Source organism: Schistocerca gregaria, chromosome 10 (assembly GCF_023897955.1).
Source record: "Schistocerca gregaria isolate iqSchGreg1 chromosome 10, iqSchGreg1.2, whole genome shotgun sequence".
Taxonomy (NCBI): Eukaryota; Metazoa; Arthropoda; class Insecta; order Orthoptera; family Acrididae; genus Schistocerca; species Schistocerca gregaria.
In genome coordinates, this window is record NC_064929.1 from 81,902,835 (window position 1) to 81,921,697 (window position 18,863).

Sequence of the window (18,863 nt, forward strand, 5' to 3'; positions counted from 1 at the left end):
GAAGAGGCGACAATGGTAGTTGAAGAGGCGACAATGGTAGTTGAAGAGGCGACAATGGTAGTTGAAGAGGCGACAATGGTAGTTGAAGAGGCGACAATGGTAGTTGAAGAGGCGACAATGGTAGTTGAAGAGGCGACAATGGTAGTTGAAGAGGCGACAATGGTAGTTGAAGAGGCGACAATGGTAGTTGAAGAGGCGACAATGGTAGTTGAAGAGGCGACAATGGTAGTTGAAGAGGCGACAATGGTAGTTGAAGAGGCGACAATGGTAGTTGAAGAGGCGACAATGGTAGTTGAAGAGGCGACAATGGTAGTTGAAGAGGCGACAATGGTAGTTGAAGAGGCGACAATGGTAGTTGAAGAGGCGACAATGGTAGTTGAAGAGGCGACAATGGTAGTTGAAGAGGCGACAATGGTAGTTGAAGAGGCGACAATGGTAGTTGAAGAGGCGACAATGGTAGTTGAAGAGGCGACAATGGTAGTTGAAGAGGCGACAATGGTAGTTGAAGAGGCGACAATGGTAGTTGAAGAGGCGACAATGGTAGTTGAAGAGGCGACAATGGTAGTTGAAGAGGCGACAATGGTAGTTGAAGAGGCGACAATGGTAGTTGAAGAGGCGACAATGGTAGTTGAAGAGGCGACAATGGTAGTTGAAGAGGCGACAATGGTAGTTGAAGAGGCGACAATGGTAGTTGAAGAGGCGACAATGGTAGTTGAAGAGGCGACAATGGTAGTTGAAGAGGCGACAATGGTAGTTGAAGAGGCGACAATGGTAGTTGAAGAGGCGACAATGGTAGTTGAAGAGGCGACAATGGTAGTTGAAGCGAGAGACAGCAGAGATAAATAAATATGGCGGCAGAAAGAAAAAGAATGAGACACGACAGTGGCACAGAGAACCAGTAGGTGACACAGAAGGGGCGGCGGTAAGCGAGAGCTTAAAAAATGGATGAGCAAAGTGACATGGGAGAGACAGACAGGAGAAAGTGACCATGGGAAAAAGGAGACGGTCAGAGGAAGAAATATTAGACAGAGGCAGTGAAAGGAACATGAAGGCTTCACTGAAAAGAATGGGCTGTGTTAAACGAGAACGAAGATGGTCGCACGCCAACATTTTTGATGAGGCAGGAAGAATGAGGACTGAGGCAGCTGGTTCCCGATTTTCCTGTCTGAGTCTTTTACAGGGGAGCATATTCGCCTATTTCGCGCTCCGACAGGATCATTTTCAGCTGGTGACGAAAATCGCAGAAACAAGCTAAGTGATACAGTGCGTATGTCGAGTGGATCCACTACGCCCACATTGTTTTTCCGAAAGTTCTGACGAACCAGAAAGGCTAAAGTGTACGGTGATTCGTCAGGAAATATTGAAGGCCTGCTACAGAAACCTTATATCTCAAGAACCCGTCGTCGCTCGTGCTCGGTGCGTGTAATGTACAAAAGCAACTCATTCCTGCGGCTGGGGAAGCCGGCTAGCAGGCCGGACGCGAACCACGGCATACAGCTCCCGGCAAACTACTGGGGTACTCGGCCTCTTGTTGCACGCCTGCGTTACAAGCGGAGCCACTTCTGCCGCCACTTACGCATTTACGAGGTCGTGAAGCAGCATTTCAAACAGCGCTTTCTCAGTGCAGCGTAGGTAACTAATAAGAGTAGATACACTGCTGTAGTCCCACCGCGTAGACAAAATAAAAGCTATGATACAGTGAAAAGCCCAACAACAGATGTTCCATCCCGAGTCGTGCAACGTTACGTCTACATATTTAATCGACGTGACTATGTCCAGCAGCATAAAACTTGCGTTCGAACATTTTCAAGCTCCCACTAGTCACACCAAACAGAATTTATGTCTAAATCATCCTAAGGAAACATTTTCCTGCACAAGCAGCGATATGAGCAAACAGTCGTGGACTGCTGCTCGCCCTATCTGTCAGATCATTTACGTGTATACAGAACAACAATGGCCGGCCGTAGTGGCCGTGCGGTTCTAGGCGCTACAGTCTTGAACCGCGACACCGCTACGGTCGCAGGTTCGAATCCTGCCACGGGCATGGATGTGTGTGACGTCCTTAGGTTAGTTAGGTTTAAGAAGTTCTACGTTCTAGAGGACTGATGACCTCAGAATTTGAGTCCCATAGTGCTCAGAGCCAAAACATCAATGGTCTATCACACTTCCCCTAGGCACTCCTCAGGATACCCTTATCTCAACCTTGCCTCTGACACGGGCGCACATTCGATGGCTGAGCGTGCTTGTCAACAACGTATCCGAAAGGGCAGAAGCTATTAAGAAAGTTGAGTAGAGGAAGACAGAAAGGGAAGGACACCTCCCCCTCCCCCCCCCCCCCCCCCAAGAACAAACCTGACATCTCCAACTTAGTGGAAACGACTGAAGGAAAGTCATAGCCGTCATTTATGCGCTCAAACATCCATAGTCTTCCAACCTGTGTTGACTGCAGTAGTGCTAAGTGGAATACCAGTAATAGTGCACACTTAGATTGTATATCGAATAAAGTTGGCTGTTTCAAAATGGCTCTGAGCACCATGGGACTTAACTGCTGTGGTCATCAGTCCCCTAGAACTTAGAACTACTTAAACCCAACTAAACTAAGGACATCACACACATCCATGCCCGAGGCAGGATTCGAACCTGCGACCGTAGCGGTCGCTCGGTTCCAGACTGAAGCGCCTAGAGCCACTCAGGCACAGCAGCCGGCATGAACAATGCACTTTTGCCGGCTCCTCAATGTGCCGTTGCCTTTAAATCTGATATTTTTCATAAACTGCAAGGTACAATAATTTTATTAGCCACGAATATGTCGTTTCCCGCCATTGTATTACAATAAGTTGAACATTCATCCACAGGTTTTTGAGAGAGCCTCAAGTTGCTGGTCCTTAGGAACAGCATTTACAGCTGTCTCTACCAATAGGTTTTATGCAGCACACCATGCCTTCGAAAACCATATGTGAGATTTTCATATAAACATGACCTTTTAGTCGGAAATTTAATACAGTTATTTTTTGTAATGAGATATGTTTGTGCTGGAAGCAACAATTGTCGAATTATTCGAGAGAAACGAGTTTGAAGGTCATTCTCATACGTTTTTCTTGAATAATTAGAACTGCAGCCTCTAGAGAAAATGTATCCCAGTACAAAATTTAAATTGTTTTTCCTATGAAAACAGGTTCTTTTTTTCTGGAGGACTAATAGTTCGTGCATAGCGAGCGAGAGAAAATGTAAATCTTGTGCAAGGTATTTGAAGGCACTGCGGGTTGCATAAAGCCTGACGGTAGGGGCAGCTGAACACGCTGCGCTGTGGGACTGGACTGGACCGGACGGGCCGCGTGTCGCGACAGCGGAGAGCGGAACCGTGTCGCTGCCAGTCGGCGCGGTTATTCAGACAATTTCCGCCGACGGCACCGCCCGCCCCCAATAACCGCGCTCTGCCCACGTGCGTCATAGCCCGCGCAATCGATATGGCGGTACACGGTGTATGACGTGCTGTGATGTGATGCGATGCGATACAACTACGGTCGATGAGGGCGAGGGCGAACTAGCAACACTCTCTACATCAGAGCCTCACAGAGCTCGCATCCATGACTCAGCATCGGAAACGTTGTTCTGCTAGTGTTTCCGTCATTCTTTGGCGCGTTGTAATTATTCTTTCGTAGCTCAAACGTACAATAACAACAGTTACATAAACAGCATAAAAATCTGCAGCTCTGTTCCATGTAAGTTGTAGATTATTTCATCTCATTGGTTCAGAGTATCTGACATGTCTGATAAAGCTCTGCACGTTGGGAAGGGTTCGGCAGCGTGCTTTCTCCACGTTATGACGTCAGAGACTCATCAATAATAGTATGACAATGACAAAAGAAAGGATTGTGTATCCAAACTTACCATCAGCACTTCGTACTGTTCCCAACAGCTCTGAGTTGTCTGTACCTAGCCGGCCGGGGTAACCGAGCGTTTCTAGGCGCTTCAGTCTGGAACCGCGCGACCGCTACGTCGCATGTTCCAATCCTGCCCCGGGCATGGATGTGTGTGATCTCCTTAGGTTAGGTAGGTTTAATTAGTTCTAAGTTCTAGGGGAATGATGACCTCAGATGTTAAGTCTCATAGTGCTCAGAGCCATTTTGTCTTTACCTCATCTCCCTGTACATTGGATTATCAACGAAGAAGAACATTTATCATCTACTGATAAACATGAGATACAAGATGAAGCTTTTACAGTTACTGAGTCAGAGATTCGTCGTCCTACACAGAACTCGATGACCTTTTTCGGGATCTTGAACTTAGCAAAGCCAAAGCAGAACTTTTGGGTTCCCAGCTGTAACAGTGGAATGTAATTTCTACTGGCGTCAGCACCTCATATCAACAGAAGCATAAGGGATTTATAGACATTTCATCAATGGATGGAATAGTCTGTTTCTGCAATAATATTGGTTCATATGGCTCTGAGCACTATGGAATTTAATATCTGATATCATCAGTCCCCTTGAACTCAGAACTACTTAAACCTAACTAACCTAAGGATATCACACGCATCCATGTCCGAGGCAGGATACGAGCCTGCGAGCGTAGCAGCAGCGCGGTTCCGGACGGATCGCCTAGAACCGCTGGGCCACCGCGGCCGGCTGCAATAATATTGATGGGTTACTAGCAGCATTGGGAACTGAATACAATCCACAGAACTGGAGACTTTTCACAGATGCCTTAAAGGAAAGTTTAATATGTGTGTTTCTCCATAATGGGAGAAAAGTTCAAATCCTGTTGTGCATGCTGCACATATGAAAGAGACATACAACTCACTGAAGCTTATTCTATAACGGCTATAATTACCTACCTATAAGTGGACGACCTGTGCTAATATGAAGGTTGTAGCGCTCGTCCTAGGTAAGCAGTTAGGATATACCAAGTTTTCGAGTTCCATTTGCGAGTAGGACAGCCATGCATCTGACAAACACAAGAGTGGCCAAAGCGAAGAAACCTAAAATTAGGACAGAAGAATGTACTGTGTAATCTTGTCCACATCAAACTCGGTCTTACGAAGATTTTCGCAAAGGCCCTGAATATGGAGTGTCTTCAAGAAATGTTCGCTCACATGACATGTTAAGCTCAAGGAAGGAGTAATTTATCGGCCCACAAATTAGGACAGTCATTAAGAGTGAACATTTTACTGAACTACTGAACGAAAAGGAAAAAACTGCATGATGCTTTTAAAGATGTAACCAATTTCCTTGGAAAAAAGAAAGCAGAAAATTATTTGGAATTTGTGTAGAATATGGTGATGTGGGGTGTTATGTCTCTTAAGCTGCACTACTTACACCCCCACTTAAACTTCTTTCCAGAGTGTCGTGGTGCTGTTAGTGATGAACATGGGGAGAGATTCCACTAGCAGAGCGCTACGATGGACAAACGATACGAGGGAAAATGAAATCCTAATATGTTGCACTACTGCTGTACAGTCAACAGGAAGACTTTAGAAACTACCTACAAACGAACATCTCGAAAAGGAAAATTTGAGAGTATTTTATTTACACACGGAAATAATGTTTCTAATAAATGTACTCGAGTGATGTGTATACAAACAGATAAATGAAATGGCTTATACAGAAAACAGTAGTTAATATTACGTATACAGGGTGTTACAAAAAGGTCCGGCCAAACTTTCCTAACATTCCTCACACACAAAGAAAGAAAATATGTTATGTGGACATGTGTCCGGAAACGCTTACTTCCCATGTTAGAGCTCACAGCAACAGAACGTACCGGCGTGACTTCAAACACTTTGTTACAGGAAATGTTCAAAAAGTTCCTTTTTAGCATGGAATCCCTGATGCGCTGATGCAGCATCTACATCTACATCCATACTCTGCAAGCCACCTGACGGTGTGTGGCGGAGGGTACCCTGAGTACCTCTATCGGTTCTCCCTTCTATTCCAGTCTCGTATTGTTCGTGGAAAGAAGGATTGTCTGTATGCTTCTGTGTGGGCTCTATCTCTCTGATTTTATCCTCATGGTCTCTTCGCGAGATATACGTAGGAGGGAGCAATATACTGCTTGACTCTTCGGTGAAGGTATGTTCTCGAAACTTTAACAAAAGCCCGTACCGAGCTACTGAGCGTCTCTCCTGCAGAGTCTTCCACTGGAGTTTATCTATCATCTCCGTAACGCTTTCGCGATTACTAAATAATCCTGTAACGAAGCGCGCTGCTCTCCGTTGGATCTTCTCTATCTCTTCTATCAACCCTATCTAGTACGAATCCCACACTGTTGAGCAGTATTCAAGCAGTGGGCGAACAAGCGTACTGTAACCTACTTCCTTTGTTTTCGGATTGCATTTTCTTAGGATTCTTCAAACGAATCTCAGTCTGGCTTTTGCTTTACCGACGATCAACTTAATATGATCATTCCAATTTAAATCACTCCGAATGCGTACTCCCAGATAATTTATGGAATTAACTGCTTCCAGTTGCTGACCTGCTATTTTGTAGCTAAATGATAAGGGACCTATCTTTCTATGTATTCGCATCACATTACACTTGTCTACATTGAGATTCAATTGCCATTCCCTGCACCATGCGTCAATTCGCTGCAGATCCACCTGCATTTCAGTACAATTTTTCATTGTTGCAACCTCTCGATACACCACAGCATCATCTGCAAAAAGCCTCAGTGAACTTCCGATGTCATCCACAAGGTCATTTATGTATATTGTGAATAGCAACGGTCCCATGACACTCCCCTGCGGCACACCTGAAATCACTCTTACTTCGGAAGACTTCTCTCCATTGAGAATGACATGCTGTGTTCTGTTATCTAGGAACTTCTCCATCCAATCACACAATTGGTCTGATAGTCCGTGTGCTCTTACTTTGTTCATTAAACGACTGTGGGGTACTGTGTCAAACGCCTTGCGGAAGTCAAGAAACACAGCATCTACCTGTGAACCCGTGTCTAAGGCCCTCTAGAGTCTCGTGGACGAATAGCGCGAGCTGGGTTTCACACGACCGTCTCTTTCGAAACCCATGCTGATTCCTACAGAGTAGATTTCTAGTCTCCAGAAAAGTCATTATACTCTAACATAATACGTGTTCCAAAATTCTATAACTGATCGAGTTAGAGATATAAGTCTATAGTTCTGCACATCTGTTCGACGTCCCTTCTTGAGAACGGGGATGACCTGTGCCCTTTTCCAATCCTTTGGAACGCTACGCTCTTCTAGAGACCTACGGTACACCGCTGCAAGAAGGGGGCAAGTTCCTTCGCGTACTCTGTGTAAAATCGAACTGGTATCCCATCAGGACCAGCGGCCTTTCCTCTATTGGGCGATTTTAATTGTTTCTCTATCCCTCTGTCGTCTATTTCGATATCTACCATTTTGTCATCTGTGTGACAATCTAGAGAAGGAACTAAAGTGCAGTCTTCCTCTGTGAAACAGCTTTGGAAGAAGACATTTAGTATTTCGGCCTTTAGTCTGTCATCCTCTGTTTCAGTACCATTTTGGTCACAGAGTTTCTGGACATTTTGTTTTGATCCACCTACCGCTTTGACATAGGACCAAAATTTCTTAGGATTTTCTGCCAAGTCAGTACATAGAACTTTACTTTTGAATTCATTGAAAGCCTCTTCCATAGCCCTCCTCACACTAAATTTCGCTTCGCGTAATTTTTGTTTGTCTGCAAGGCTTTGGCTGTGTTTATGTTTGCTGTGAAGTACCCTTCGCTTCCGCAGCAGTTTGCTAGCTCGGTTGTTGTAGCACGGTGGCTCTTTTCCATCTCTTACGATCTTGCTTGGCACATACTCGTCTGACGCATATTGTACGATGGTTTTGAAATTTGTCCACTGATCCTCAACACTATCTGTACTTGAGACAAAACTTTTGTGTTGAGCAGTCAGGTACTCTGTAATCTGCTTTTTGACACTTTTGCTAAACAGAAAAATCTTCCTACGTTTTTTAATATTTCTATTTACGGCTGAAATCATCGATGCAGTAACCGCTTTATGATCGCTGATTCCCTGTTCTGCATTAACTGATTCAAATAGTTCGGGTCTGTTTGTCACCAGAAGGTCTAATATGTTATCGCCACGAGTCGGTTCTCTGTTTAACTGCTCAAGGTAGTTTTCAGATAAAGCACTTAAAAAAATTTCACCGGATTCTTTTTCCCTGCCGCCTGTTATGAACGTTTGAGTCTCCCAGTCTATATTCGGCAAATTAAAATCTCCACCCAAAACTATAAAATGGTGGGGAAATCTACTCGAAATATTTTCCAAATTATCCTTCAGGTGCTGAACCACAACAGCTGCTGAGCCCGGGGGCCTATAGAGACATCCAATTACCATGTCTGAGCCTGCTTTAACCGTGACCTTCACCCAAATCATTTCACAATTCGGATATCCGTCAATTTCCTTTGATACTATTGCACTTTTTATCGCTATGAACACGCCTCCCCCTTCACTGTCCAACCTATCTCTGCAGTATGCATTCCAATTTGAGTTTAGGATTTCATTACCGTTTACGTCTGGTTTCACCCAACTTTCTGTCCCTAGTACTATATGGGCGTTGTGACCGTTTATTAATGAGAGCAATTCTGGGACCTTTCTATAGACGCTCCTGCAGTTTACTATTAGCACATTAATATTGTCATTCCCTGTTGCATTTTGCCTACTGATACCTTGTCGCATCTCAGGAGGCGTCTTGTCGGGCCTAGGGAGGGAATTCTCTAACCTAAAATCCCACATGTGTAATCCACACGTACTCCGCACCCTTGTAGCCGCTTCCGGCGTGTAGTGCACGCCTGACCTATTCAGGGGAACCCTACATTTCTCCATCCGATGGCGGAGGTCGAGAAATTTGCACCCCAGCTCTCCGCAAAATCGTCTGAGCCTCTGGTTTAAGCCTTCCACTCGGCTCCAAACCAGAGGACCGCGATCGGTTCTGGGAACGATACTACAAATAGTTAGCTCTGATTCCACCCAGCGAGCGAGGCTTTCCGCCTTCACCAATTCCGCCAACCGCCTGTACGAACTGAGGATGACCTCTGAACCCAGACGGCAGGAGTCATTGGTGCTGACAAGGGCAACAATTTGCAGGCAGTGCCTTCTATCGCCGCAGGTAGGGCCGCCTCCACATCTCTGATAAGACCCCCCGGCAAGCAGACAGAGTGAACACTGGCCTTCTTCCCCGACCTTCCCGCTATTTCCATAAGGGGCCCCATCACCCGCCTAACGTTGGAGCTCCCAATAACTAATAAACCGCTCCCCCCGTGTCCCTGCTCGGACCTTGCTGAAGGAGCAGCCACATGTCCACCCACAGGCAGAGCAGGCGATGCCACACGGCCAGCCCCCACATTTACCCTCCGCCTCGTGCGCCGCGAACGCCGCTGAACCCCCACTCCCCTTGGGGAGAGGGTGGCCCAACCGCGCCCGGTACCCGCGAAGATGTCTCGACAGCAGGGACAGTGGGTGAAGCATGTAACACCTGCGGTGTACCTTGCGACGCACCAGACTTCCCACTGCCGCTACACTCCGAGGCAGCAGCCTGAAGCCGGCTGACCGTGGCCATCAACACGCTCAGCTGTTCGCGAAGAGTGGCCAGCTCCTCCTGGGTCCGTACACAGCAGTCACACATCCTATCCATCCTAAAGAATCAATTTACTGAAGAGACTTAATCAACTTTTAACTAGACTGCTGATTCACTAAAGGCTGATTATTGACTAAACTGGAGAATGGCGTATTGTATCACAGCCGTCCACAATACGAGCACGAAGAGCCAACATTTGGTACCGGGGTTGCGTAGACAAGAGATTTCAAATGCCCCCATAAATGAAAGTCTAGAGGGTTGAGGTCAGGAGAGCATGGATGCCATGGAACTGGTCCGCCTCTACCAATCCATCGGTCACCGAATCTGTTGTTGCGAAGCATACGAACACTTCGACTGAAATGTGCAGGAGCTCCATCGTGCATGAACCACATGTGTCGTACATGTTGTGTCGTTCTAGCAGCACAGGTAGAGTATCCCGTATGAAATCATGATAACGTGCTGTATTGAGCGTAGGTGGAAGAACGTGGGGCCCAATCAAGACATCGCCAACAATGCCTGCCCAAACGTTCACAGAAAATCTCTGTTGATGACGTGATTGCACAATTGCGTGCGGATTCTCGTCAGCCCACACATGTTGATTGTGAAAATTTACAATTTGATCACGTTGGAATGAAGCCTCATCCGTAAAGAGAACATTTGCACTGAAATGAGGATTGACACATTGTTGGATGAACCATTCGCACAAGTGTACCCGTGGAGGCCAATCAGCTGCTGATAGTGCCTGCACACGCTGTACATGTACGGAAACAACTGGTTCTCCCGTAGCACTCTCCATACAGTGACGTGGTCAACGTTACCTTGTACAGCAGCAACTTCTCTCACGCTGACATTATGGTTATCGTCAACTGCTCGAAGAACTGCCTCGTCCATTGCAGATGTCCTAGTCGTTCTAGATCTTCACCAGGCGCGAGTCGTAGGCTGGAATGTTCCGTGCTCCCTAAGACGCCGATCAATTGCTTCGAACGTCTTCCTGTCGGGACACCTTCGTTCAGGAAATCTGTCTCGATAAAAACGTACCGCGCCACGGCTATTGCCACGTGCTAATCCGTACATCAAATGGGCATCTGCCAACTCCGCATTTGTAAACATTGCACTGACTGCAAAATCACGTTCGTGATGAACACTAACCTGTTGATGCTACGTACTGATGTGCTTGATGCTAGTACTGCAGAGCAATGAGTCGCATGTCAACACAAGCACCGAAGTCAACATGACCTTCCTTCAATTGGGCCAACTGGCGGTGAATCGAGGAAGTACAGTACATACTGACGAAACTAAAATGAGCTCTAACATGGAAATTAAGCGTTTCCGGACACATAACATCTTTTCTTTATTTGTGTGTGAGGAATGTTTCCTGAAAGTTTGGCCGTACCTTTTTGTAACACCCAGTATACAGCATGTGTATACAGATATAAGAAAATGCCTAAATCACAGGAGTGAGAACCAACTCAATAGTTTTAGAACCATTTTCCTATTCAGTGAAGTACAACGCATCGAATACAGTTTGTTTTATCCAGGAACCTAACAAAAAGCTTTCATTTGTTGACCAGTTCAGCAGACACTTTCCGGAACGTACAAAGGCGTGCTGAAAAGTAATGCCTCCGAATTTTTTATGTGAAAACTCGGAAAGCTTTCCAAACAAAACAAACTCTATTAACATTCTACACATTTATTGCTCATGTCTACACATTCATGTGTGAATGTAGTAACCCATATCTCCCAACGAGAGACCAGTTAGTTGGTATCTCAACTGCAGAATGATTGACTTCGTTGATGGAGCCACCCCTGCTTGAGCCGCTCCATCACTGTCAAAGTGAAGCCCTCGAGGGTGCTTTTTAAGTTTTCGAAACATAAAAATCGGATAGGGCGTCGGATTGTTGCAGATGACCTAGCGCTCGTTTGTGTGTGTGTGTGTGTGTGTGTGTGTGTGTGTGTGTGTGTGTGTGTGTTACACGCTAGTATTCGGAGCCATCTAGCGGCAAAAGATTGGAACTTGCATTAGCGAAGCAGGAACGTCGACCGAATTATATGCAGGGCATGTAATACCTCACCCGATATTAAAATGCTTTTCAGCACGTCCTCTGAAAAACAATCCATGCTGTAGAACTTAGACATTGGTTTGGACTGAGCACACAACTCTGTTCAGGAAAGCCGTGACAAACAGCGTATCATACCAGTCACCAGTATTCCTGGAAGACGTTGTATTTAAAGAAGAGAATACAGTGCAATTAAAATTACCTTTCTTCATATGGAGATAAGCGACTTGATAAAAATGAAATAAAACATGTACGGGGGCAGTCGGATTAAAACAAGACAGGAGGGAAAAAAGCAAACTGTTTATTATTTCAAAAGTAATCTCTACAACGTAATACATCTATACCACTGTGGCACAAAACTGTCAGTGCCAATGTTTTCGGCTACCTGTGAAACCGTGATCGTATCCAATAGGGCTCACTTTTTTGCCGAGGCTGTTTCGACTGTGCAGCAGAAGTTTCGCTGGGAAGCCCTTACACACCCTCCACACAGTCTCGACCTCTCCCCATGCGATTTCCATATTTTCAGGTCCCTGAAGAAAGACATTCGTGGCCGTCGATTTGCTTCGCAAGAAGAGCTGACCTCCACGGTACAATCACGGTTCCGCAGGCAACCGCGAACATTATGCCATGAAGGCATTGACAGCTTTGTCTCTCAATGTGATAAATATATAACAATTAGGACGATTACTTTTGAAACAACTGACAGTTAACTTACTGTTTCCCCAAATGTCTCGTTTTCATTTGACTGTCCCTTATATAAATGTCAGTGTTTCTGTAATATCGGATATTCAATTAAAAATAAGCGAAGTAGATATCAGAAGGTAACACCGAAGTGACTCGACGTAAGACAATATATGAAAACTTTAACAGCAGGAAAGAACAAAAGTAAAACCCCAAAGCACAGCTTATATTTTGTGCCCCTAACTTAATTACCAAGAGAGAGCGGGAGAGGTTTGGGCAGCGGGTATGGGGAGTTAGAAGATATTATTTTCCCTATTCATATGTATCTATGGCAAAGGCGTTCAGTTAGTTCTAAAACTATGACTGTTTTTGAGCAACAAGCGTGACTCAATCATTTAGTGAGAATGTGTGTGACTAAAAATCCTATGTCCCGGTTTCAGTCATGAGACAACTAAAAGATTCTTCGTTCACCTCTGTATCTGTCAAACACTTCGTTCCACAGTTGTTGATGGTCCGGGTTGAACAGTACGTTGGGTGAATCAGAAATCCAATAGGGTTGAAGGCAACCTTTTCGTCGAGGAGGGATTTATCTTACTCGATAGGAAAAAAGTTAGTGTGAATTGACACTGAAGATATCGTTAACGTTGACATGGAGCAGGATTTTGCAACATATGTTGTGTTCGAACCTTATGAATTACCTCGAAGGAAACGATCTATTGACACACAGTCAACATGGGTTTAGAAAACATAGAAACATAGTTCCTGTGAAACATAACTAGCTCTTTATTCACATGAAGTGTTGAATGCTATTGACAAGGGATCGATTCTTGGATTTCCGGAAGGCTTTTGATACTGTACCAGACAAGCGGCTCGTAGTGAACTTACGTGCTTATGGAATATCATCTCAGTTATGTGACTGGATTTGTGATTTCCTGTCAGCGAGGCCACAGTTCGTAGTAATTGACGAAAAGTCATCGAGTAAAACGGAAGTGATTTGAGGCATTCCCCAAGGTAGTGTTATAGGCCCCTTGCTGTTCCTTATCTATATAAAAGATTTGGGAAGCAATCTGAGCAGCCGTCTTCAGTTGTTCGCAGATGACGCTGTCGTTTATCGAGTAATAAATTCATCAGAAGATCAAAACAAACTGCAAAACGATTTAGATAAAATATCTCAATGCTGCGAAAAGTGGCAGTTGACCCTAAAGTGTGAGGTCATCCGCATGAGTGGTGAAATAACTCAAAGTTCGGTTACATGATAAATCAGTCTAATATAAAAGCCGTAAATTTAACACAATACCTAGCTATTACAATTACGAACAACTTGAATTGGAAGGAACACACAGAAAATGTTGTGGGGGAAGGCTAACCAAAGGCTGCGTTTTATTGGCAGGACACTTAGAAAATGTAATTGATCTACTGAAGAGATTGCCTACACTACAGTTTTCCGTCCTCTTTTAGAATATTGCTGCGCGGTGTGGGATCCTTACCAGATAGGACTGACGGAGTGCATCGAAAAAGTTCAAAGAAGGGCTACATTTCTGTATCATCGGGAAATAGGGGAGGAAGTGCCACTGAAATGATACAGGATTTGGGCTGGAAATCATTAAAAGAAAGGCGTTTTTCTTTGCTACGGAATCTTCTCACGTAATTCCAAACTTTCTCATCTAAATGCGAAAATATTTTGTTGACACCGACCTACATAGGGCGGAACGATCACCACCATAAAATAAGGGAAATCAGAGCTCATACGGAAAGATATAGGTGTTCATTCTTTCCGCGCGCTATAGAAGATTGAAATAATAGAGAATTGTAAAGGTGATTCGATGAACCCTCTGCCAGGCACTTAAATTTGATTTGCAGAGTATCCATGTAGATGTAAATACTAGCTGAAGAAGAAAAATAAACCGTTTCGGTGTTTTCATAATTTTTTCCGTACTAAATGGGCTATATAGTCCAATTGAAGCTGAGAATGTTTGTCTAATCTATGAAGTTACAAAGGGTTCGCAAGACATATACAACGCGTATTTCATTCCTCCACGTAACGAAACTAAAAAAGTTGCTACTCATTTTTCATCCAATAATACCAGTGCAGTTGCAACAGCGAAGCAGAGGAATGTTGTTTCTGACCAACTGTTCACGGTAACAGCTTGACACCTCTGCATAATAGACGCAATTTTGTAGACTGTGTTCGGATTGACAGCTGACTTACCTTACTTCATAAGCAGAAGAGTTGTGTAAACCTAAATGAGTAGTGCTACAACACGATTTCGCATATGCGTACACGGTTGCATTCTATGCGCCTAACAATAACCTGGAACTCTTTAGTGGTGACATTTCGTAGGTCTCGTAGAATCCCCCGTGCCGAATAATACAGCAGGTTAACTATACTTTGCGGCAGGTAAGCTATAGGTTTCTGGCACTATGATAGTTAGAGACTGCACAGACAGTCGCCACATGCGTATCTGCAGCTATGTAACGCTTCCAATATTTTCCTTCTTTTATCAACTGGGCGACACAATCGAAACAGCGAAACCCATTCACACTTGTTATTGCATCTTTCTGCAGGTTCCAGTTGTGCAACACAAGGTATGGAGGAAGATTGTTGCCAAGTGCAGCCGGTCCGTGATGACACCAATCACAGCGTCCGGCAATCCATAATAAAACGCTATTGCACATTTAAAGTATCTAATTCCTCAACAACGCGTGGTTTTTGTTTAACTGCGATGGTGGCTTATTGATAGCCGTACTAAATGTGTTATAGTCCTTACATTTCTACAACTACCCCAACAGAGTCGAAGTTGAATGAGTGCATGCATGCTTATGAATTTCTTTGCGATCCAAACATACGCCGCAAAACGTGTAAGTTTTGACACATCTTCTGTGCAACGGGTCCTCTGTGCCACCAGTGTGACTAGAACGATGCCCACGCCCTTTAAATTTTCCCTACACGTGAAGAACTTTTGAGACCTTACTGCACAGCGCTGTTTTTCACTTTCACTTAGATACTTTAATAATGACAGTAACGTTTAGAGATGCATCTCCGTTCACAGTCGTGACCTTCTTCGCAATAGCTGTGCGAGTTTTGTGTTACGAAACTACAGCGCTCGACTTTTTGGAACCGTAAGTGATAAGATCAAAGCACGGTGACGCGGAGAACGGGCGTGCACGCTACGGAACACCGGGTTAATGGCGAGTCGCGGAGCAGGTCTTGCTGGTTACCCGAGCCAAATGCAGAGCACCAGCTGAAGTCTTTATCGCAATGTATCCACATAAACGGAAACGCTCCCATTCACTGGCTGCATCATGAGCAAGAATCCAAGCGTGGCAGTCCCATTCTGCGTGGTCGTCCTCGTCGCTGGCGCTTATGCCCTCGTATCCACATCAATCGCTTCCAGGAAACAAACCGCAACTGCCACCTTAACAATCAAGTTAGACGAAAGTGCTGGCGTTACTCAGTTTCTCGTTTAACATCTACGTCTAGCTAAGGGATTTTTGCTAACATCAATATCAGATTTTGAAGAAGTTGCTTTTTCCCTACTCATAACCCAGCGCTTTACTTCTGATGTCCCCCTCTCGACGAAGGGATGAAATCATCCGTCGGACTCTGACGTGAGGCGGCATTGAAACATGTGTAGACTACAAAATGCCTCCCATAACCCTACGGAAAGACACGATTCTTGAAATATGTCGTACACGGAAAGCTGCTAACTACTTTCTGCCCATTGCCGTCTTGACAGTTTCGTGGAGGAACCACCCACATGTATTTTATACTACTCTGAATCTTTTGACAGGTGGAAAGCAGTGATACGGAAGTTTAATGTACGCGGCTTACCTAATCGCGGTACTTAGCGTTCATGCAGTGTGTGGACTAGGAAACTCTGGCAGACTATTAATCACCTTTGTTCCGTCCGCAGTTAGAGCACGTCTACTACCACAGTTCGTAATACGCCGTCAAGTATATAGCAAACAGGTCCGAGCAAGTCCATGAGGCCTGTTTCAAAAGTAGCTCGTGAGCAGTGTAACAACAGAAAGCGGATTACTAGTTGTGCGTCATGAAACGAATCCTTCCTACTAAAAGGTGCGGCTTTCTACTGTAGCAGTGGTCCATTGCATACACAATTGTGCGAATAATCAGATCGACAAAAACGGCATACTTAAAAGTCACAGGCACGGTGCCGCTAGCCAGTGAATGCCGAGGCCGACCGGCCTCGTACAGTATCAAAATTTGGATGCAGGAGTTCAAACAGCAGCATATAAAACCCTGTTAGCAGACACTGGAATGTGTGTTTATTACTCTCACGATAGCAACATTCGACGCTAGCATTAGCATTCACACAGCTCGATAGGATAAGGTACAGAGCATATTAGAGCAGATCTAACACTATCTAAGAAAAGCTAAGCATTCGAAACGTGTCGTGAGGATTAAGATATGACTGGGAATCCAAAGTATTTTGATAGTTTTTAGCACAGAGTAACGGGACCCCCTTTCAGTCATGACTACGAGAAAAGCCAAATAGAAGTAATTCTACGTCTACCATTAGATACATCTACAATATATATATACCTCACAGCCAACTGGGCAGTCGCCGCAAATATTAGACTTTCTCTACGCTATTCTACTAGCATGTGGAGGATGGGGAAACTAATTGTGCGGCGGCGTACGCACCCTACACGCACGTATTTTGATGATCCCCATTGGGATGGAAGCACAGTCGAGGTAAACAGCGGTTGTTTGATGCTAAACGAGAACAGCGTAGTCATTCTCCTAACGACTAGGTATTAAGCTGCGTGAGCGTCTACGTTGACCTCTCATGTGGGCTGGAACGACACAGCAACACTTTAATTTTCGACCAAAGTCAATCGTCATACCTACCTTGTGAGCGGTCCAAACGTCGTAGCATTGATCTAGAATTGGCCGCTGTAGCGTCTGGAGTGAGATTTCCTTTGCTTACTCGTCTCGCTTTTCCGGTACCCTCCACTCTACCAAATCTTCCGTTTGCGTTCGTCAGTACTGATTTCGTGCGTTCACTACATTTCATATTTCAACGCTATGGTTCAATCGCTAGGTGGGCAAGTGCCGGTCTACACATGTTTAGGTTTGGGCCTCAATTCTTTGTCACTTATCGCTTCTTTCACGTCTCGCACTGTCAAATTGCACGTTATACTGTAGGTCACCCTACACCTCGGCATTCCAGTCACTTCTAAGGTCGCCAGAAGGGAAGGGTGCGACTGCATGATAACATCGTGCCCAGTAAAACACCGCTGTGATCAGAACAGGATCCGGGGTGAGAGCATCTTACCTCGAGAGCTGTACAGACTCGTGACGATCTCAGCAGCGCCACTCTAAAATCCTTCGTTGTTTATTTCCACGCTAACTCGACAGGGATTCCATCTCCCAATTGTTCGTTCCGGCATATTTTTGTTCGTAACACTGCTCTTCACTTTCGTTGAACCCTCCCAACGAATTGTATTCATCGGAATTCTACACTTCCGATTTCACACATTCGTTCCATTTCATATCGTACCACAGTATGCGTACGCTAATATTAAAACGATGACTGTGACTGCACAGCTATACCTCTTATTTGGTACGCAGGTATCTGCATGTGAAGCTGTGAGCCCTTCCTGCTCAGAGCCCGGCAGCTGCCCTGACGCACGCACGCTCGCACACAGACAGACACACACAGAGCCACGCAGCAGCCGCAGTCGGCGCCGGCCTCACTTGCCATGTACCGGAGGCCTCTTCCGGGAGCTGGCCGCGTGCTGCTTCGGCGCTTCTGGCGGGCCGGCTGGAACGTGCGTGTGCGAGATAGTAGCGGTGGCTGGCTGGCTGGTTCGCTATACAGTTAACAACGGGGCAGGGCGAACACAAACTGGAGGGAGGGCAGACACAACTGAACTGGCGCGCGGACGCGGCAGCCGCCGGTGGCAGAGCGCCCAGGCGGGGTGGGAGCGGTGGAGGGGGACAGCCGGGGGGGTAGGGGGGCAGGCGGCGGCCGCGGTATCGACGCCCGGCGCCTCCGGAGCGTAGGGGCCCGGGGGCGGGGGCAGGGGCGGAACGGCAGCACGTGCGGCACGCCTGCGCCCTCGTGTTTACCTCACCCCGCTGTCCCACTGCTCTCGCCGCCGGCATCGGACCCACACTCCTCTCACTCGTCCTCTACTAACATCGTTTTCTCCCAAACGCGACGTTTCTGTCCCCGATAAGCCAGCGGAGTCGCTGTGTTTCCAGTGCGACTGCCGAGTCGAGTGGTTATTTGTACGAGAATTTTAGAAACGTCACTGAACCGACGTACCCGCAAGCTGGACACCACAACGCCACTGTACTTGGATCAGACCAAAAATGTAATTGACAGCTATTTGTTTGAAGGACCACTACTATAGCAACATCCATCCAGAAAATACGCTAGGAGGTACCTTATGTTCTGTTCAACTTTGCCATATGCACTGATGGCAGAAAAAATCGCGACACCGAGAAATAGTTTTACGCATAATATATATTCAAATTTCGTGTCACTCGCGTAAAAGTGGCTCTAGTTGCGCCACTA

At 45.7% G+C, this 18,863-nt stretch overlaps 1 protein-coding gene across 40 annotated transcripts in view; it reads right to left on the reverse strand.

Moving 5' to 3' along the window:
• Positions 1 to 18,863, reverse strand: part of LOC126293318 (poly(rC)-binding protein 3) — a 559,120-nt gene that overhangs the window by 275,076 nt on the left and 265,181 nt on the right. For 7 of the 40 annotated variants that reach the window (XR_007552267.1, XR_007552266.1, XM_049986508.1 and 4 more), the window contains exon 1: positions 18,042 to 18,209. The exons of 26 other annotated variants lie outside the window; for them this stretch is intronic. The gene's annotated coding sequence lies outside the window, so the exon portion shown is untranslated. Of the gene's footprint in view, positions 1 to 18,041; positions 18,220 to 18,863 lie in introns of those variants that run through there. 7 more of the 40 variants (XM_049986499.1, XM_049986510.1, XM_049986494.1 and 4 more) reach the window with 4 other exon arrangements.